This window comes from Colobus angolensis, unplaced genomic scaffold (assembly GCF_000951035.1).
Source record: "Colobus angolensis palliatus isolate OR3802 unplaced genomic scaffold, Cang.pa_1.0 Scaffold253, whole genome shotgun sequence".
NCBI lineage: Eukaryota > Metazoa > Chordata > Mammalia > Primates > Cercopithecidae > Colobus > Colobus angolensis.
In genome coordinates, this window is record NW_012115744.1 from 3,496,024 (window position 1) to 3,514,950 (window position 18,927).

The 18,927-nt window shown below is 50.2% G+C and overlaps 1 protein-coding gene across 1 annotated transcript in view; it reads right to left on the bottom strand.

Annotated features, from left to right (window-relative positions):
- The window catches only part of TNS3 (tensin 3), a 321,347-nt gene that overhangs the window by 204,646 nt on the left and 97,774 nt on the right, over window positions 1-18,927 (bottom strand). The window contains exon 4 of the mRNA XM_011946796.1: window positions 12,988-13,026. The gene's annotated coding sequence lies outside the window, so the exon portion shown is untranslated. The remainder of the gene's footprint in view (window positions 1-12,987; window positions 13,027-18,927) is intronic.

The following is an 18,927-nucleotide window of genomic DNA, read 5'->3' on the forward strand; positions in this document are numbered from 1 at the left end:
AAAAAAAAAAAAAAAAAAAAAAATCAGTATTTAATGTTCCCCTTCAGTAATTACTGCTATTTCCTGAACCAATCACACATGGCCACTGCCTTCAAGGGCCCCTCCATATTTAAAATGTGTGACTACTGCTGAAAGAAATCAAAGAAAACACAAGCAAACGGGAAAACATCCCAGGCTCGTGAACTGTAAGAAATGGCCATACTACCCAAAGCAATTTATAGATTCAATGCTATTCCTATCAAACTACCAACATTATTCTTCACAGAATTAGAAAAATATATTGCAAAACTCACACAGAACCAAAAAAGAGCCAAAACAGCCAAAGCAATCCTAAGCAAAAAAGAACAAAGCCAAAGGCATCACGTTATTCAACTTCAAACTATACTACAATGCTAATGTAACCAAACAGTATGGTACTGGTACAGAAACAGACACATACACCACAGAACAGAATAGAAAACAGAAATAAAGCTGCACAGTTACAACCATCTGATCTTCGACAAGGCCAACAAAAACAAGCAATGGGGAAAGGACACCTTATTCAATAAATAGTGCTAGGATAACTGGCTAGCCATATGCAGAAGAATGAAACTAGACCCTTACCTTTCAGCATATATAAAAACTAACCCACGATAGCTTACAGATTTAAATGTAAGTCTTCAAACTATAAAAATCCTGTAAGAAAACCTAAGAAATACCCTTATCGACACCACCCTTGGGCAAAGAATTTATGGCGAAGTCCCCAAAAGTAATTGCAACCATAACAAAAATTGACAAGTGGGAGCTAATTAAACTAAAGAATTTCTGCATAACAAAATAAACTATCAACAGAGTAAACAGATATCCTACAGAATGGGAGAAAATATTCACAAACTATGCATCCAACAAAGGTCGAATATCTCACACCAGTCAGAATGGCTATTACTAAAAAGTCAAAAAACAATAGACGTTGGCTAGGCTGCAGAGAAAAGGAATGCTTGTACACTGCTGGTGGAAAAGTAAATGAGTTCAGCCACTGTGGAAAGCAGTGTGGCAATTTCTCAAATAACTTAAAACAGAACTACTATTCAACCCAGCAATTCCCTTGTGGGTATATACCCAAAGAAATATAGATCATTATAGCAAAAAGACACATGCACTCATATGTTCATCACCATGCTATTCACAATAGCAAACACATAGAATCAACCTAAGTGACATTAAGCATTGGCTGGATAAAGAAAATGTGGTACAGGCTGGGCGCAGTGGTTCATGCCTGTAATCCCAACACTTTGAACGGCCGGGGAGGGCAGATTACCTGAGGTTAGGAGTTCGAGACCAGCCTGACCAACATGGTAAAATACTGTCCCTGATAAAAATATAAAAATTAGCCAGGCATAATGGCAGGCACGTGTAATCCCAGTTACTCAGGAGGCTAAGGTAGGAGAATCGCTTGAACCCAGGAGGCAGAGGTTGCAGTGAGCCGAGATTGTGCCACTGCAGCCTGGGCAACAGAGTGAAACTCTGTCTCAAAAAAAAAAAAAAAAACGTGGTACATATACACCATGGAATACTATAAACCCATAAACAAGAATGAAATCACGTCCTTTGCAGCAACATGGATGGACACGGATACCATAACCCCAGACAAATTAACATAGGAACAGAAAACCAAACACCACATGTTCTCACATGGGAACATGGGAGGTCAACACTGGGCACATGTGAACATAAACATGGGAACAGTAAACACTGGGAACTGCCCAAGTGAGGAGAGTGGGAGAGGGACGTGGGTTGAAAAACCACCTATTGGGTACTATGCTCCTTACCTGCATCCAGTACACCTGCGTAACAATCCTACACATGTACACTCTACATCTAAAATAAAAGCTGAAATTTTTAAACAACTTTAAAAATCTTAAAATAAATAAGTAAAACACGTGACTGCTCTAGAATCTGTGCCATGAAAGAAAAGAAATTCCACTCAACCTGATTTTTCTTGTCCGCAGCAGACGTCCAGCCATCAGACTTGGCAGCATTCATTCATTCATTCGAAACATTGCTTACAGGTGCGTCCAGGGACCATACCACAGTGTATCAGCCGAAGGTGCCTTTGGTGCGTCCCGCCCTGACCCAGCCCACCTGTCACTTTAGGAGGAGAGTCCGCAGTGCAGAGAAATGCAGCAACCCTGAACCACAGATGCAGGTAATGGTCAGGGCTGGTGGGAATCCAGCGCCTGTGAGCCACACACCTGCAGCCCAGGCCTCCTAGCTGGGGTGGGTTTTTAATCATTAGCCAAGGCTTTGTGCTCCTGGGTGGATGTAAGCTGACACCGGGGTTAATATGTTCCCTGCTGTTGACCGTTCACAATTCCCTCCACCTGCAGAGGCGGGACAATAGCTTCAGGAACAGTATCCAACCCACCACTTTCAAATTCCAGCTACAAAGGGAGAGTAGAGTGCCTGCTTGTGTGAGGCTCACATTGACGAGTGTTGTCTTGCTGTTGTTTTGTTTTTGTTTTTGTTTTAAATGTGTTGAAGGTTTTTCCCTCTTTCTCAGCAGGTCAGTGAACTGAGACCTGCGGATTCCTGGCTGTGGATGAGGAGTCTGCCTGAAGGGAAGGCCAAGGCTGCCGGGAAGCCTCCTCACTGGGGCTGAGTTCCCAGAAACCCTTTGGAAATAGCCAAAGGCCTGGATGTTATTTTAGGTGTGGGAGGAGACGGTGAAATCAAAGGAAAAGTACGGATCAAAGTTTAGCCTGTGGGGAGAGAGGGTGAGGGTGGGGGTGCCACAACCCACAGGCCTCAGTCCCAGAAGTCTGTGCCCACAGGGTCATGATGGCCTCACCAGGCAACTGTGCAGATGCTGTGGGGAGCAGCTGGAAACAGAGGCCAGGACCAAGGGCAGGGGCCATCCTGGTAACCATCTCGCCGTCTCTATCTCTGGGAACTGGGCTGAGCTCTGAAGGGCAGCCATCCTGGGTCCCACTCACCCATGGAGTCGTTCAGGATGGAATGGAAGGGGATCTTCCCTTCCAACCTGGGCACCCAGTGACTTAGGGCCTGACCCCTGTAGGCAGCTCCAAGGCACCCGCGGGCCCTGTCAGCCTTTCCTGGAAGAGTCCTGGGGTGATGGAAACCTCACAATGCTGCCCAATTCGAATGACAGTTTATCACCAGAAGCTCCTCTTTTAAACAAGTTCCACTAACATTTTCTGCTGTTTCTCTGCCCATTCTCAAAGTCTGCTCCATCTGAGCAGGATGCAGCAGTTTGGAGAAGGGGCCTCGGCCAGTCTTGCCCAGGAGCCACCTCCCCCTCGGGTGGCCACTGAGTACCAGCTCCTCGCACTGCGTGTCTCCACCCAGATGAGGCTGGAGCGCCAAGGGCCAAAAAGGAGTTCCAGAAATGCCTGAGGAACAACTAATCAATGTGAAAGAAGGGAAGGGATGCACCCCATTGTATTAATTTCCTAAGGCTGCTGTAAAGTACTACAAAGTGGGTGGCTTCAAACAAGGCATGTGTTCTCTCGCAGATCCAGGGGCTGGAGGTCTGAAACCAAGGCGGCAGGAGCTCTCTCCCTCTGAGAGCCCCGGGGAGGATCTGTCCCTGCCTCTTCCACCTTCTCAGGCTGCCACAATTAGTGGGGTTCCTTGGCTTGCAGACACGTGGCTCCAGCCTCTGCCTCTGTCATCCCTTGGCTTTCTCCCCGTGTCTGCATCCTCTCCTCTTCTTACAAGAACCCAGTCATGGAAATCAGGCCCAATCTAACCCAGCATGACCTCATCTCCGTCAGCATTCCAAATAAGTCATATTCAGGGGTTTCAGGTGGACATGAATTTTGGGGGAACACAACTCAACCCCCTGTATCTCCCCTACAGATGGTTTTCTGGGTCTGTGAGAAGTAGGGATGCCCTGCTGAGTGTTCCAGGTCGAATGTTCTTCTCACTGCACGCCGTTTCCTTACCTGCAAGGCTAGGTGTGAGTGTCACTCGGAAAGGAGCCCACTGGCCTGCCCTTCTTCACTGGTACCCATTGTGTGTGCCCATCAAGAGAAAGGCACGTGCACAGGGAAATAGGGAGACACTTTCAAAGGGGTGAAATGCACAGAAATCTCAGAGAAGTCCAGGACTGTGACCCTAAACTTGCTCCCTGGCAGCTCCCTACACAGGCCTTACAGTTGATTCGCCTAAGCCACTCTCTAGAGGTTGGAGGCGTCTAGACCAGACGGCACAGGTGTGCCGTGGGAACAGGAAGCCCTAGCCCACATCTCCGCACATCTTCAGCCTGTCCTACTCCCTCTCACAGAGTAAATCCCGGACACTCCTGCTGGTCTTCACTTGTTCCAAAGTAACAGAGAACCATCCTGCAACACATCCACAACCTCTCAGGGCTGAGGTCATGGGGAGTGATGAGGCAGGACCCTGAGCCATTGCTGTTCAGGACGCAGCAGCTGGAAGATGGGGCTGCGGCTCACCCCCCAACAACGATGCACCCTCCAGAGGGGCGCTGGGTGAGAAGGAGACGGACTCACAGTGCTGGCGCCACCCCTTCCCCATCTTCAGCTGAGTGACCTCATGCGCATCCAGCCCTCCCAATCTGGGTGTGATCACCCACGCAGCCCTCCTCCCACCTGACTGCTCAGCATCCACACCCATTGTCCTCCACTGTGCCCCGCCAATGCCCGAATGCTGCGTGCACAGGCTAACTAAACACCACTCTACGATGACTGAGTGTCGAGGTAAGATCTGAGGAATGCAGTATCAGTTTTTTGTTTGTTTGTTTTTTGAGACGGAGTCTCGCTCTGTTGCCCAGGCTGGAGTGCAGTGGTGCCATCTCGGTTCACTGAAAGCTCTGCCTCCCAGATTCACGCCATTCTCCTGCCTCAGCCTCCCAGGTAGCTGGGACTACAGGCGCCCGCCAACACACCGGGCTAATTTTTTGTATTTTTAGTAGAGACGGGGTTTCACCGTGATAGCCGGGATGGTCTCGATCTCCTGACCTCATGATCCACCCGCCTCGGCCTCCCAAAGTGCTAGGACTACAGGTGTGAGCCACCGCGCCCAGCCCTGTTTGTATTTTTATTTCTGGGTCTCGCCTGACCTTTGCCAAAGCCACAGATGTTGAGTTTGGCTCTTCTGACCAAATGGAACACCTGGACGTTGATCCAACAGGATCCTTGAAACTTTTCTCTCTGCTTCCTGGAGATCAGAGAGATTAAGGAGCAAGGACATTTGTGTATCTCCATTGACCTAATAGAACTCAATTTCACTGTGACTCTAGTCAAATATGTTTGCATGAAGGCTCCTGATAAGACACACAGAATCTGAAAGGGGCAGCGGTGGATCCAGACACCACGTGCATGCATACATAGACATGTAGGTGATCTTCAGCCGAGACTCTGCTGTGGTGTACAGACCCGTGACTGTGTTTCTGAAGTTTACCGCAGTGGTGGAAACAATCCATAAGCAGGAAGTAACCAATGTCCAATCAAATACCTGGACTTATAGGCCGTGAGGACAAGAAACACATACCAACAGACTTGCGGGAAGCCTTCTGTGACAACATGCATGCAGGGACCACTGCAAGCTGGGGCTGGCAGAACAGACCCACATAGGTCACCTGGATCCACTGTCCCAGATCACCGGATGCTCAACTCACTAAGTCCCCCACCCGGTAGTTTACATGTGGAAAGCGTGGGTGTTTTGTTTGAAATTTGCTTAATTTTTCTGTAAAATAAAATGGAGATCATTAAAGTGATTTCATTTATCTGAAGCTCCTCATCATCCACTTGGTCAGCATTCTTTCTGAAAGAATCCAATCGCTTCATGAGACTCCATCACGGCCACTGGGGCAGAGGCAAGGATGGCAGCACATGACCTGCACAGACTTCCTGACAGTCACATCTGTCCTGTCCTTGTGTTGGCTGGTCTTGTTGCTCTGGTCACTTCCTCTGTCTGGCTTTCTGAGTTCAAGCAAAACATACTGAGCAAAGTCTCAACACATGCACATACAACACAAACAAAAAAACCTCACACACAATGCCACGCACAACACACAAAACAGCATACACAAAACACTTCACACACGACACACACAAAGCACCTTACAAACATACATCAGATACACAAAACACTTCACACACAACACACACACAAAGCACCATACACAACACATGAACACACACAGCACACATGCCTCGCACAACACACACAACAAAAACACCTCAAAACACACACACACCACTTCACACACAACACAACACATACACAAAACACTTCACACAACACACAAACACAACACACACATCTCACACACATCCACAACACACACACTGCAACACACACAAAACACCTCACACATAATACACACAACACACACAACAGAAATGTACACACACACACCTCACACACAACACACCTCAGCACCACACACAACACACACAGCACAACACACACACCTCACACACAACACACGACAGACACACCTCACACACAAAACAAACACCACACACAACACTTCACACACAGCACACACGCGCTGCAACATACACAAAAAACACCTCACACACATGTAACACCTCACACACAATACAACACACACAGAACACACATGACACAACACACACACAAAACACTACACACATTGGAACACTCAAAGCACCTCACACGCAACACACAACACACACACCTCATACGACACACATGACAACTCACAAACACACAAAAACACACTACACACACCTCACGTACAACACACATGCTGCACCACACAACACACAAACACGGCATACACAAAACACCTCACACCACAGACCACAGGCACACGCACCTTGCACACACAGCTGTGCAAAGGTGGAGTGTGAGCTCCAGCCTCAGGCTGAAATGTGAGCCCTACGGTCACCTTGGAGGGAACCAGCCCGCTGGCGCTGGCGTCAGGTTAGGTGAACCAAGAGAAGCACTGCCCTGATGACTCAGCCACTATTCTTACCCAACCCCTCTTCCGGGGCCACAGACCACAATGGCCAAGGCCAAGCAAGAACAATCACAGAGTGAGTGCAGGCAGCTGGCCGGGGCTTGGGACCTGCCCGGAGCTGGATCAGGCACTGCCCTGAACCCTCCCACACTGGAGGCAGCCACCAGAAGGCGGGGACACCGGCCTCCTTCAAGGACAGTAGCCCCGCTGTAAACAGGCGGCACTTCCCTGGGGCAGGCCAGGCCCTCCCTGGAAGCAGGCTGGCTGTGGGCTGCCCAGGAGGCGTGGAGTGGGTCCCACACATGGCTTGAGGGTGTCCTAGTGAAGGCTGCCCTGCACGGGAGGGCACCAAGATTTGCTGGTATGAATCAGTCACTTGCAGAGGGTATGAAGGTAAACACAGGGCGGAAAATAAACAAGGACATTGCCCTTGAACTTTACTCAAAAGCTGTGGGGCCACCATTGGGACCACTGTTAGGCCGCAGCATCGTGAAAAGATCCTGCAAACCTGCAACTACCAAGGACGGACTCACATGAGTCCTTGTTCTGACCGCGGTGGTGCCTCCAAGTCTGCAAATGCGGAATCACAGGAATCATCTACTGTAAGTGTCTGTCATCGATATCCTCACCCTCAGGAAGCAGGGGACGCGTTCTGGAACTCATCAGACTGGTTCTCTCCGTCAGGAGAACCAGATCAACAATGAATGGCACACAGCAAAGGTTGCGGGCACCAGAAGAACCGCGCTGCCAAGTCACAACCAAACAGGCTCTTCCCCACACATCACGTGTCTTCCCTGTGTCACACCAGCACGGAGGATCTAAGCATGTTATTTCATTCGATCCTGGCAGTGACCCCAAGAGGAGCTGGTGGCACCCTCATTTTACAGAAGAGGAAAGTGGAGCCTAGAAAAATGAAAGAACTCCATTCAAGGCCACACAGCTCACTAGTGTCATAGCCGGGATGGGACTCAGCCCAACTCTAGTCCATGCTCACACCTACTACTACATTCTGTGCCTGTGTGTGCATGTGAGCACATGCGTGTACACATACATGTAGACTTACAGAGCAGCCGGACCACAGGCTGTGACTCCACTGTAAGGAGCCCGGCCACCTCTCCCAGCCTTAGGGACAGCAGTTACCTGAGCAATGGTGAAGCATTCTCGCTATGACCCAGCAGACCACAGCCCACGGAAAGGTAATGTAAGCAGATGAGAAAGACACCAATTGTCCCTTTATAGTTCGAAAAGCCAGAGGTCCCAATGAGGCTATGCTTGCCTCCGACATCCCTCCAAAATCCAGTGCCAATAGCTTGCCTCTGACATCCCTCCAAAATCATTCCGCCTGACCCGTGGAGAGGTGGCTCATGCCCCTGATGCCTTAGTCTACACCCTTCCTAATTTCCCTCATCGCACATTTTCTCTGCTGATTCTTATTTCTTCCCACCTTCCAGAAAGGCACATGTCAATCATTGTGGTTTCCTTTTTCCACTGGCTCCCAGGAAGCTCCAACCCTGTGTCCATGTAACATCCACTAAGTTGACATTCACAAGGGGAAGTTTGCCTCCCAGCTCCTTTCTCAACAACACTATGTGCCGCTTTTGAGTCCATGAATTAATCTAACCTCACATTCCACTTTTGTAAGCTGCTGCAATAAACAAACAGAAGATTCTGCTACCGGGAATAGGAAAACGAACATCACAGGTAAATAGCCACAGGTTCAATGCACCACAATCACAGAAAATTTTCCTTCTCCATTGTGTCTTAAATGCCCCGGGGAGCCACAAAGGCACCCTATGCCTGCAGACAAAGGGCCCTCACACAGTATAATGTCATTAAGGTGACAGACACCCTTACAGTCCTGTCTTGGGAAGCCAGCAGGCAAGTACCACTGGCATGGTTCATCACCACCTTCTTTCTGCCCTACCAGGGAACTAGGCCTAAGGGATTCAAAACAATCATACCCTCAGCCAGCACAACTCCAGGAATTTGGACAGATCCAGCAGCTCACCTCGATAAAACATGCTGGGATGAAGCTATTCTAGAACTTCTCCAAAGGGGTCGTGCCCCTCAGGTTAGCTACAGAGCAAAGGCAGGCGCTGGGGGTGGGTACAGGTGCCAGGTGAACTCCAGGTGTGGGAGGGGCCTCAGCACAGGACAGAGGAGAAGGGCAGCCAGGTCTGAGGGCAGGTCACAGAGGGCCATGCAGGGGCACTGACACCCCAGAGAACAGAAGCCACTTAGTGTCTGGGTGATGTAGGAGTTTCTTCACTTTTCTGAGCTCCAGCAGGTGAGGGAGGGCAGGGCATCTGAGACAGAATAGGTACTCAATGAATGGTAACAAAGGAAAAAAAAAAAAAAAACAGCTATCAGGTGACCTGGCCAGGTCCCACAGGGCACAGTGACACCCCAGGTGACATCGGGGATGTCAGTATTATCTGAAAGCAATTCCATGCCCATCCAAAATGCCAGGGATCACAGTGCCAGAAGACTCAGCCCAGACAGGATCAGGAAAGAAGAAAAAGACTCTGTGCTTTCTGCCCTGGGAAGCCACATTGTGCAGGTGGAAACCCTGCCGCCCAAGCTCCACTAAATAGGAGGGTCTGCTTCTACAAGGCCACCCAGCAGGGAGGCAGAAGAGTACTCAGGCCGGGCTGGGCTGCCGCATCCATCCTTCCATTTACTCCTCCACGCCAGGAGGAAGACAGCACTGCCCTGTGTAGGGGAGAAAGCTCCATGCAAAATAAAGATGTGAGGGAACCGGGTGTCTTGGCATCAAAGGCTCACCAATAAATCTAATGGCAAGGGACTGTCTACAAGGTGGGAGAGCCTCAGCTACCACCAGGAAAACAGGCTTCAGCTAGGACCTCGGGACAGGCACACAGCTCTGGGGCCACCGGAGCCTATGACAAACCTGAGGAAATCAGTCACAAACCGCAGTCTGTCAAAACCAAGCATAAAGACACGCCCCCAAGCTCCCCCATGCCCCCCGCCACGGCACCCACCCATCGGGGGTGAGTGCCACAGAAGAATGGAGTGAGAGTGGACCACAGGCCTGGGGACACAGCTGAGGCCAGCAAGGATGGCCGGGCAGGCGCCCGCCCCAGATGGCCCCACACCACCACCTGGGGAGAGTAGCCCAAAAGGCAGGCATTGCCAAGGCCACCCCTGACTGCATGCCCACAGGCTGATCCCTGCCCCAGTTCCAGCTCACAGCCAAGATTCCCACACTTGAGCTGATCAACCTTGCCAGAGGGTTTGTTAAAGCACCGATCTCTGGGCTCCAGCACGAGTTCCTGATTCAGTAGGTCTGGGCTGGGGCCTGAGAGTGTGCATTTGTATAGGTGCCCAGGCAATGCTAAGGCTGCAGGTCCAGGGACCACACCTGGAGGGGCCATCTGGTCAAGGCAATTTGAAAAGGTCACAGAGAGCTTAGTACGGAGTGGACTCACGCATGTTCGTCTAAGGGAAATGCACACACAGACACACATTCACATACACATAAACTCACATACATAATAAACACACACATCCATACATTCACACACAGGTAACAATTACATTATCCACATATATATACACACTCAGATATATTAACAACTACATTCGAAACCTACACACATAACAATTACATACAAGATACATATATTCACATATGTAACATTTATATACATAATATATGCATAGAAACATTCATACATATATACACTCACATATAAAGACTATATACCTAATATATATATATGCACATACATAACACTTGTATGTGTGGCACATGTGTGTATTCATGTGTTGGCACATGTATAACATGTACATATTCATTTGTGTGCATATAACAATTACAGGTATAACATGCATGCATGTGTTCGTATACCTATAATTACATGCATAATATGCATGTCTATTCATATACATATAACAACTGCATGCATGTGTGTATTCATATACATACAACGATTACATACATAATACACACACACACACACACACACACACACAGCAGCAAGGGGAGTGGGCAGAAGCCAGGCTGGGCTAGGAGAGCCAGATCTCTTAGCAACCGCACCTGTGAAAAGATTAACAGGGAGGCCGTGTCCTGATGCAGGGGGAGGGCTGTGCTCCAGGAGACTGAAGACTCCTCTCTGGGACTCTGGGCTCCAGGGGGCACAGTGACAACATCTAAGCAGCCAGGATGGGGCTCTGGCCTGTCCCAGCTGTTGACAGCCCTGCAACCCACGTCTTTAGACCCGGCACACGGCTTTAGCCCTCTGGTGCCTCTGATGTCCAGGGCTCACCAACAAATCTGATGGCAAGGAACTGTCTGCAAGGTGGGAGAGCCTCAGCTGCCACCAGGAAAATAGGCTTCAGCCACGGCCTTGGGACAGGCACACAGCTCTGGGACCACCTGGGCCTCAGCCCCGGGCTCCCGGGGCCTGTGACAAGCCTGAGGAAATCGGTCACAAACCGCAGCCTGTCAAAACCAAATGCAAAGACACTCCCCCAAGTCCCCCCACTCCCCCCACTGCCCCACCCTAACCTCTGTCGGCGGTGAGTGCTACAGAAGAATGGAGTGAGAGCGGACCACAGGCCTGGGGACACAGCTGAGGCCAGCAAGGCCGGCCGGGCAGGCGCCCACCCCGGATGGCCTCAGCTCTTGATCTGCAACATGTTTTTCAAAGTTTGTCAATATTTTAGCTTTCTGAGTGAGATTTTTTTAATGTTCCTATGACCTCAAATGCATACTGTGCTCTTCCAGAAGCGAAGAGACCACACCACGTGACAGCATTAAAAGGAGCATAATAAGGGCACCCTGCCTGTGGCCAGGCTTCTGTGACAGGCCTGAGCCCATAGTCCCTCTTCTTTCATCCGCAGCTAGGTTAGAGAGCCACCCCCATGCCCAATGGCTTAAGGAGGAAACCAAGGCTCAGGTGGGCAGGGGGCAAGAGCACAGCCCAGTCACTGGAGCCAGGATCTGATCTTGACTTCATCAGAGCAGGGAAGCTGCCACACAGGCGCCGCTGGCCGAGCCCGGGGAAGGATGTCCTACTGCACCACAAGACAGAGGCAGTTAGCCAGTTCCATGTCTGCAGGTCACCAGGCTCACAACCCAGAAGACTGCCAAATCTCCAGCAGAACACCCCAGATTCTGTGTATGGCGAAGCTAGGGGGAGCCAAGGGCAGAAAGCCCTGCCCTACTTGAGAAGTACCGGCAACAGCACACCTGACAGACGTCCAGGAGGAACCACGGCATATCTGTTTCCCTACCCCACCCGGGAGGCCCGAACCTGCATACACTTCCCCAGCAGCAAGAGGCAGCTTCCCATCTCCCTCCCAGGGAGTCGCTTCTGATTTGCAGTGAGAGAAGAGGGTCCTGTGTCCTACTGTCTAGGCACAGTGAGCCTTTCAGTTATCCTGCAAGCTGCTAATAAGCCCTCAGAAACAAAGCTTCACCCCCTTAGCTCCAAAGGGTGGAGGCAAATAAAACACCAGGAGGTACCACCACCTTCCAAGGAGCTGCATTTGAAAAGCAGACAGCAATTTAAATTTGCCTAATCACAAGCCAAACAGAAAGTGCTATTGTATTTACCTTCAATCCGATTTGAATACACACACACACCCAGTATTTGTCAGAGTTGGATGTCAGTCTACAAACCACCACACTACGTTGTCCACTGCCACCTGGCGACCCAGGCACCCTCACTATCCAGGTTTTTATCACTAAGACAACAGACTTGTGCTGTCTTCACTTGATAGCCAACGAAACTCAGCCTGGGGAGATTCGCCCCGAAGGTAACTATTACTGATAGAAAGGCAGCTCCCGCAAGGGTGCAGCGGATCCTCTTCTCTAAAAAACCATGCAAATGGCCAGTGCAGTATGGTCAGAGGTCCTCAGAGAGAGCCCTGGGAATGACAGCTACAGGTCAAAGGGAGGGCATGGATCCTAGAGGAAGCCAAAAGATCCCCAAAGAGGGCCCAGCTTCAAGAAAGGACTTAGTCCCACAGGATAGAACAATGGAGCCAAAGAAATGCAAAGGGCTTACCTGTTCCAGTCGTGCTTGCACACCACAGGGAATCACCACCTTTCAAAGACAGAAGAAACAGATAAGCAAACGGATTCTCCAGGAAAAAAATTAGCATAATAATCAAGCCAGGCTCCCAAAGGCTGAATGAAACTGTCTCTAACCTCACTCCGACCACAAAGCTGTAGCAGATCAAGACTGACAAGATTTAGAGTTAAGAGAGTCCAGGGTTTTGTTCACTTTTGGAAAGTCCCTGTCCTTTTTGCTAATGTCATGGAAACCATGGGACCTCCCCTTCAAGAAAAATGCAAATCACTCATAGATACAAAATTTAGCCCCCACTTACACAAAGAACTGGTAGACCTCAAGGATGGAAACTTCGGAGTCGGTCCGTGTGTGGGGAGCTTGGGAGTGGGGCCCAGAGAAGGAGGTGGAAGGTTCTCCCTGGCAGTCTTCAAGCCCCCACTCCTCCCATCCTCACCCAGGGGCATGCATTCTCTACACAAGGGGCCACTTTTTCTAGAACTATTTCTACAAGTAGAACTGAAAAGAGTCTGAATGTGGCAATGTCAACGTGGTTATTCCATTCGACACAAGAGATGGGAGAGGAGACTTTGACTCCATCAGAGTCTCTGAAGACCGAGAGCTCCCTGGGAAAGACAAAGAAAGCAAGGGAGGCGAGGCGGCTCAAACATGGTCAGGAGAGGCAGTTAGTTACAGGCACATGGAGCCACCAGTCCTGCAGGGCAAATCTCCACCACTTACTGGCCACGGGACCTTGGCCTTTAATCTCTCTGGGCCTCAGTTTCCATCTCTGAAAACTACAGGTAACAACAGTGCCTTCCGGGCAAGGTCACTGTGAGAATTAAGAGACGGCATGTGAGGAGCTCAGAAGAGTGGCTGGCATAGGGCAGGGGCCCCACTCACAGGCACAGAGCTCTCCCTGAGGACAGGGACTAAGGGGGCCAGACTGGCATCGCACTGCTCTGGGGGGCCGCTCAGGAGCCAGGCGCCAGCAAACAGGATTCGGCTCCTGGCGAGTGACCTCACTCCTTAGCTCTCCTGGCACTGCCCCCTCCAGATCCCTGGCACCTGCCTTCTCAAAGACTTTTCTGAAAATGTGCAATGGAAGGAGAATCTTAGAGAATCTCAGAGATCTGACTAATTGTCCTTGTGGTTTGGGGTGGGTGGTGGTGTGACCTTGGCTCTTGCCAGGACAACTATTTATAGCCTCTTGCTTATCTTACGCAGTCCGGTCCTTAGGGAGTATGTGACACATGGTCGTTCCTGTGTCTGGGACACATGATTACTCCACCAGGGCTCTGACTCAGACGGATGTCTGGGGCAGGGCACCTCTCTCAGGGCCCCTGGCCCCACCATGAACTGGCTGTCCCCTACACACTCATAGCAGCTGGCCAGCAGGTATACACCTTTTCCATTTGTGTGTCCTCAACTACATGTGTGTACATTAAAGTTTGATCAATGCATGAGAGAATAAGTAAACAAATACACGTAAAGCAAAACAAAACAAAAACAGCTTTGGAAACAGAGGGAGTCACAGACAAAACCTTACAGGATGGTGGAAACAGCCAGACAAGGAGACCCCATGGTTAACAGAGTGGTGTGACTTATCTCCCCCCAAGCATGGTACCTACTCAGCGCACACATGCATCTTGTTGCCTCACTCCACATGTGACATGCAGGCCAGAAAAGTGCAAAGAATCAGGGCCCCTGCCTTTCAAACTCACTGTCAGCATTCTTGCAATGGCATATCAAGGGTGACAAAAAGAAATGAGCTATGAAGGCAGGAAAACACGAAGAGGAAACTTAAATGCATATTACTAAGTGAAAGAAGCCACTGTGAAAAGGCCACATACTGTATGATTTCAACTCTGTGACATTCTGGAAAAGACAAAACTGTGGGACAGTGAAAAGGTCAGTGAAAGGGATTAGGAGGAAGAGAGGAACAGGCAGAGCACAGAGACTCTTTAGGGCCATGAAGCTATTCTGCTTGATACTGTAATGATGGATGTACATCACTCTGCATTTGTCTAAACCCACAGAATGTATAATACCAGGAGAGAATCCTAATGTAAACCAAGGGCTCTGGTTACTAAGACTGTATCACTATTGGCTAATCAAGTGTAACAAATGTACCACAGGAATGGAAGATGTTTACATATGAAGAGGAAGAAGAGTATGTCCAATGATTTTTTTTTTTTTTTTTTGAGACGGAGTCTTGCTCTGTTGCCCAGGCCAGAGTGCAGTGGTGTGATCTCGGCTCACTGCAAGCTCCACCTCCCAGGTTCTCGCCATTCTCCTGCCTCGGCTTCCCGAGTAGCTGGGACTACAGGCGCCCGCCACCATGCCCGGCTAATTTTTTTATTTTTAGTAGAGACGCGGTTTCACTGTGTTAGCCAGGATGGTCTCAATCTCCTGACCTCGTGATCCACCCGCCTTGGCCTCCCAAAGTGCTGGGATTACAGGCGTGAGCCCCCGCGCCCGGCCTGAGTGTGTCCAATTTTTGTATAAATCTAAAACTCCCCTAAAAATAGAGTCTATAATACATTTTTAAAATTCATTGTATGGAAGCATGTGTCTGTTGAGACAATGAAAAGAAAAGCCCTGTGCAATGTCAGAAACTTGAGTTTTAAAGACAGCAGTAACTTAAGGATTTGGTCCAAAAGCCAGGTCTGTGTTCCCACATCCCTCTATGGCCAGATGGGGTGTAGGGTGTAATAACTGCCCACCGCCTGGCCTGGCCCCAGGATGTCCTACAGAAAAGGAGAGGTGAGCTGTGTAAGCCGGGACTGCCCGAGTCCCATCTCGCCCCAGATCATCCACGGCTTATGTGGCTAAGGGGCTCTGGAATTGGCACGCCCGAACTCCATCCATCACTTGTCCCGCACATTTTCACTGACCGTCTTCTCCTGCCAGGACTTCACTTGGAAATGAAGCAGACTGGTTCCCAACCCCACAGAGCTTACGGCTCACGTAATAGAAACTGCGTAAAATGAATCGTTTTTAAGAAAGTGAGCTGGGGGCCGGGCGCGGTGGCTCAAGCCTGTAATCCCAGCACTTTGGGAGGCCGAGATGGGCGGATCACGAGGTCAGGAGATCGAGACCATCCTGGCTAACACGGTGAAACCCCGTCTCTACTAAAAAATACAAAAAACTAGCCGGGCGAGGTGGCAGGCGCCTGTAGTCCCAGCTACTCGGGAGGCGAGCTGAGATCTGGCCACTGCACTCCAGCCCGGGCGACAGAGCAAGACTTCGTCTCAAAAAAAAAAAAAAAGAAAGTGAGCTGGGGAAGAGTGGGGGGTGAGCAGCTCCCAGGTTCTGCAGAGCAAATGGAAGGCAGCCTTGCCCTGAGCCTCCACATTCGCATCCTACCGAACAGTCCTCTCTTCCAAGAGAACCGGTCACAGGCCCTATTGTCTGTTTGCACACGGGCTGTTACAAGATACAGACAAAAGTGTCTCAGGAAAGACCTTTTGTGAGAGTGGATTTGCAAATAAAACTGCTCATGGAGCACCAACAGAGAGAAGGGGACATTCTAGAGGCAAAGAATTACCTGTTAATAAAGAGAAAACTCATTGTTTCTCTAAGTGCAAACATCTAATTTAGTAAAAACCATGACCAAGTGAACACGGAGGGCACTTGTTCCTTCAATGTGGCTAAAACCATATTCCAGGACAGGAAGTCCCTGAAAAGAGATTGTATTTCCATCACACTTTTCCTCTCTCATACTAAGGCAGGTAAGCTGACCACAGACAGAACCATGGGATGAGGCAGCTGGGCTGGGGATGCTCACGCCGGCCTGCTCAGCACCAAGGAACCTATGGGGACTGTGCAGCGGTGTGATCAGCTGCTTTTGCTGGACAGTCAGGTGTCACTTGCTGTTCTTTAGCCTTAGCAGAGGCAGAAGCACAGTGCTTCCGTGGGCAGAGCTGCCTCCCCGCCGGAGTGCACACAGCTCTCCACTGAGCCTGCCCCGCTGATCTACAGGCTGCCCCGCCTCCTACCTCCTGTGGATGGAGCCAGGTAAGGGAGTGAGGCACACCTGCTTGCTCTCCTCACCTCAAACTCCAGCTGTGATCACACATTCCCCAGCACTGTGGGGTTCTTTCAGTTCTTTCACTCTTTTCACTGAACAGAGGGAAGCACTGTGGGTTGGGGCCAACTCCAGGTGGGTTTGGCCTTCCTCAGCACAAAGAAGCTGACACTGCTTTAGCACTTATGTTCTTAACATGCCAGTTTGACTTATTCAGTGACAGAGTAGCCACCCAACACTGCAGGGCTGGGAGGGTCCCGGCACACTACATCCCCTGAGACTGTCCTGCAGATGCCAACCAGGAGCCTCTGAGCTGCGCCTGGCCTCATCAGTGCACCGCCAGCATGGCTGGAATGTGTGCGGTGGCATGGCCAAGGGTCTAGGTGGGCACCCACTGGCCTTGCGCTTTGCCTGCTCTGTAACATGATGCTGAGTGAGCTGCAGGGGTGTGAGAGGCTGAGACAAGAACCAGGCAATCAAAGCGCACTCCCGGGGAGGCCCATGGCTCATCCAATGTGTGGACTCAAATTAGCTAAACATGGAACAGTGCCCCATCTGCAGGTCTTTCTCTGTAGCCTTCACAATAAGGTCAGCAAGCCCCCACTCTGTGTATGGGAAGCTGCGTCTCAGAGATGGCCAGCGCCAGCCACGGGAACTCTCACAGAGATGACGCCAGCTGGTGCCCCAGCTCCAGGCTCCTCTCCTGATAGGAGCTGCACCCTCTCACAATGAGCAACTCCCTCAGGGGTTAGGGTGACAAGAGGTGACAACAGTGAGACAAAGAAGGGGGCAGAGCAGCTCCCGTTAGCAGCTACAGAAGGCTGGAGAGAAGGCAGTGGATCACGGGCTGTGGGACAAAAGCCACGGGCTGTGGCATCCCCAGGATCCGTCCCTCCCATGGTGGTGGCGAGGGCCCCTCTATGAAGCCTGTTTGAGAGCCTCTTTATGGCCTTCTTTCGGCTATCCTGGTACCTAATCAACTGTTCCCAAGGAAACCACAAACAAACACTGCTGTGCCCGCCCCACACCTGGCTACATGGGTGCCTGGGTACACTGGCATAAATAACCTTGTCTCCAAGCCCGCAGGTCCACAGGACAGAGGGGCAAGGGCTTGCCACCACATCATGACTGTGTCCTTGGGAATGTGAGTGTGTGGGTGAGCGTATGTGTGAGTGTGGGTGAGTGTGGGTGTGGGTGAGTGTGGGTGACTGTATCCATGTGGTGGTGTCTTGTGTTTGACTAGGCATATTTTACTGTGGATATCTGAAAATGTATTATTTTGTGTGTGTGTAAGTTTGAGAGTGGTGTGAGTTTGCATGTGAGTGGATGAGTCAGTGTTGTGTGCATGGGAGTGTAAAAGTGTGGTGGGTGTAAGCGTGTGTGCTTGTGAGAATGTATGAATGTGCATGCTTGAAACTGTGAGTTTTGTAAGTGTCTCTATGTGTTTCTATGTGTACCTATGCCTCATGTGAGTGTATCGACGTGAGAGTGTGTCTGTTTCTCTGTGTGTGGGTGTATATCTGTATGTATCTCTGTGTGTTTGTGTATGTGCATGCACAACAAAGCTTAGTCCTGCAGTTCCATCCCCCAAGTGAATGAAAGCACTTCAGCCAACAAGCACATTCTGCCTTAGAAAGTGCTTTCACCCAAGGTGCACCGGTCCCACCACCATCACCCTCAGTGCTGACAGACACAGGGCCTCAGGTGCAGACCTTCCTCAGTGAGGAGTGACATCAGCTCTTCAAACCTGAACCAATCCCTCTCTGCTTACTTCTGGGAGATCCAAGTCCTGGGAGAAATGAAGGACAACTCAGTTCTCCTTGTGCTTGATAGACATTGTTTTCCTTTTGATGAACACAATAAAACTCCGAACTCAGCTTTTATTGTTGTTTCTTATTAAATTTCCT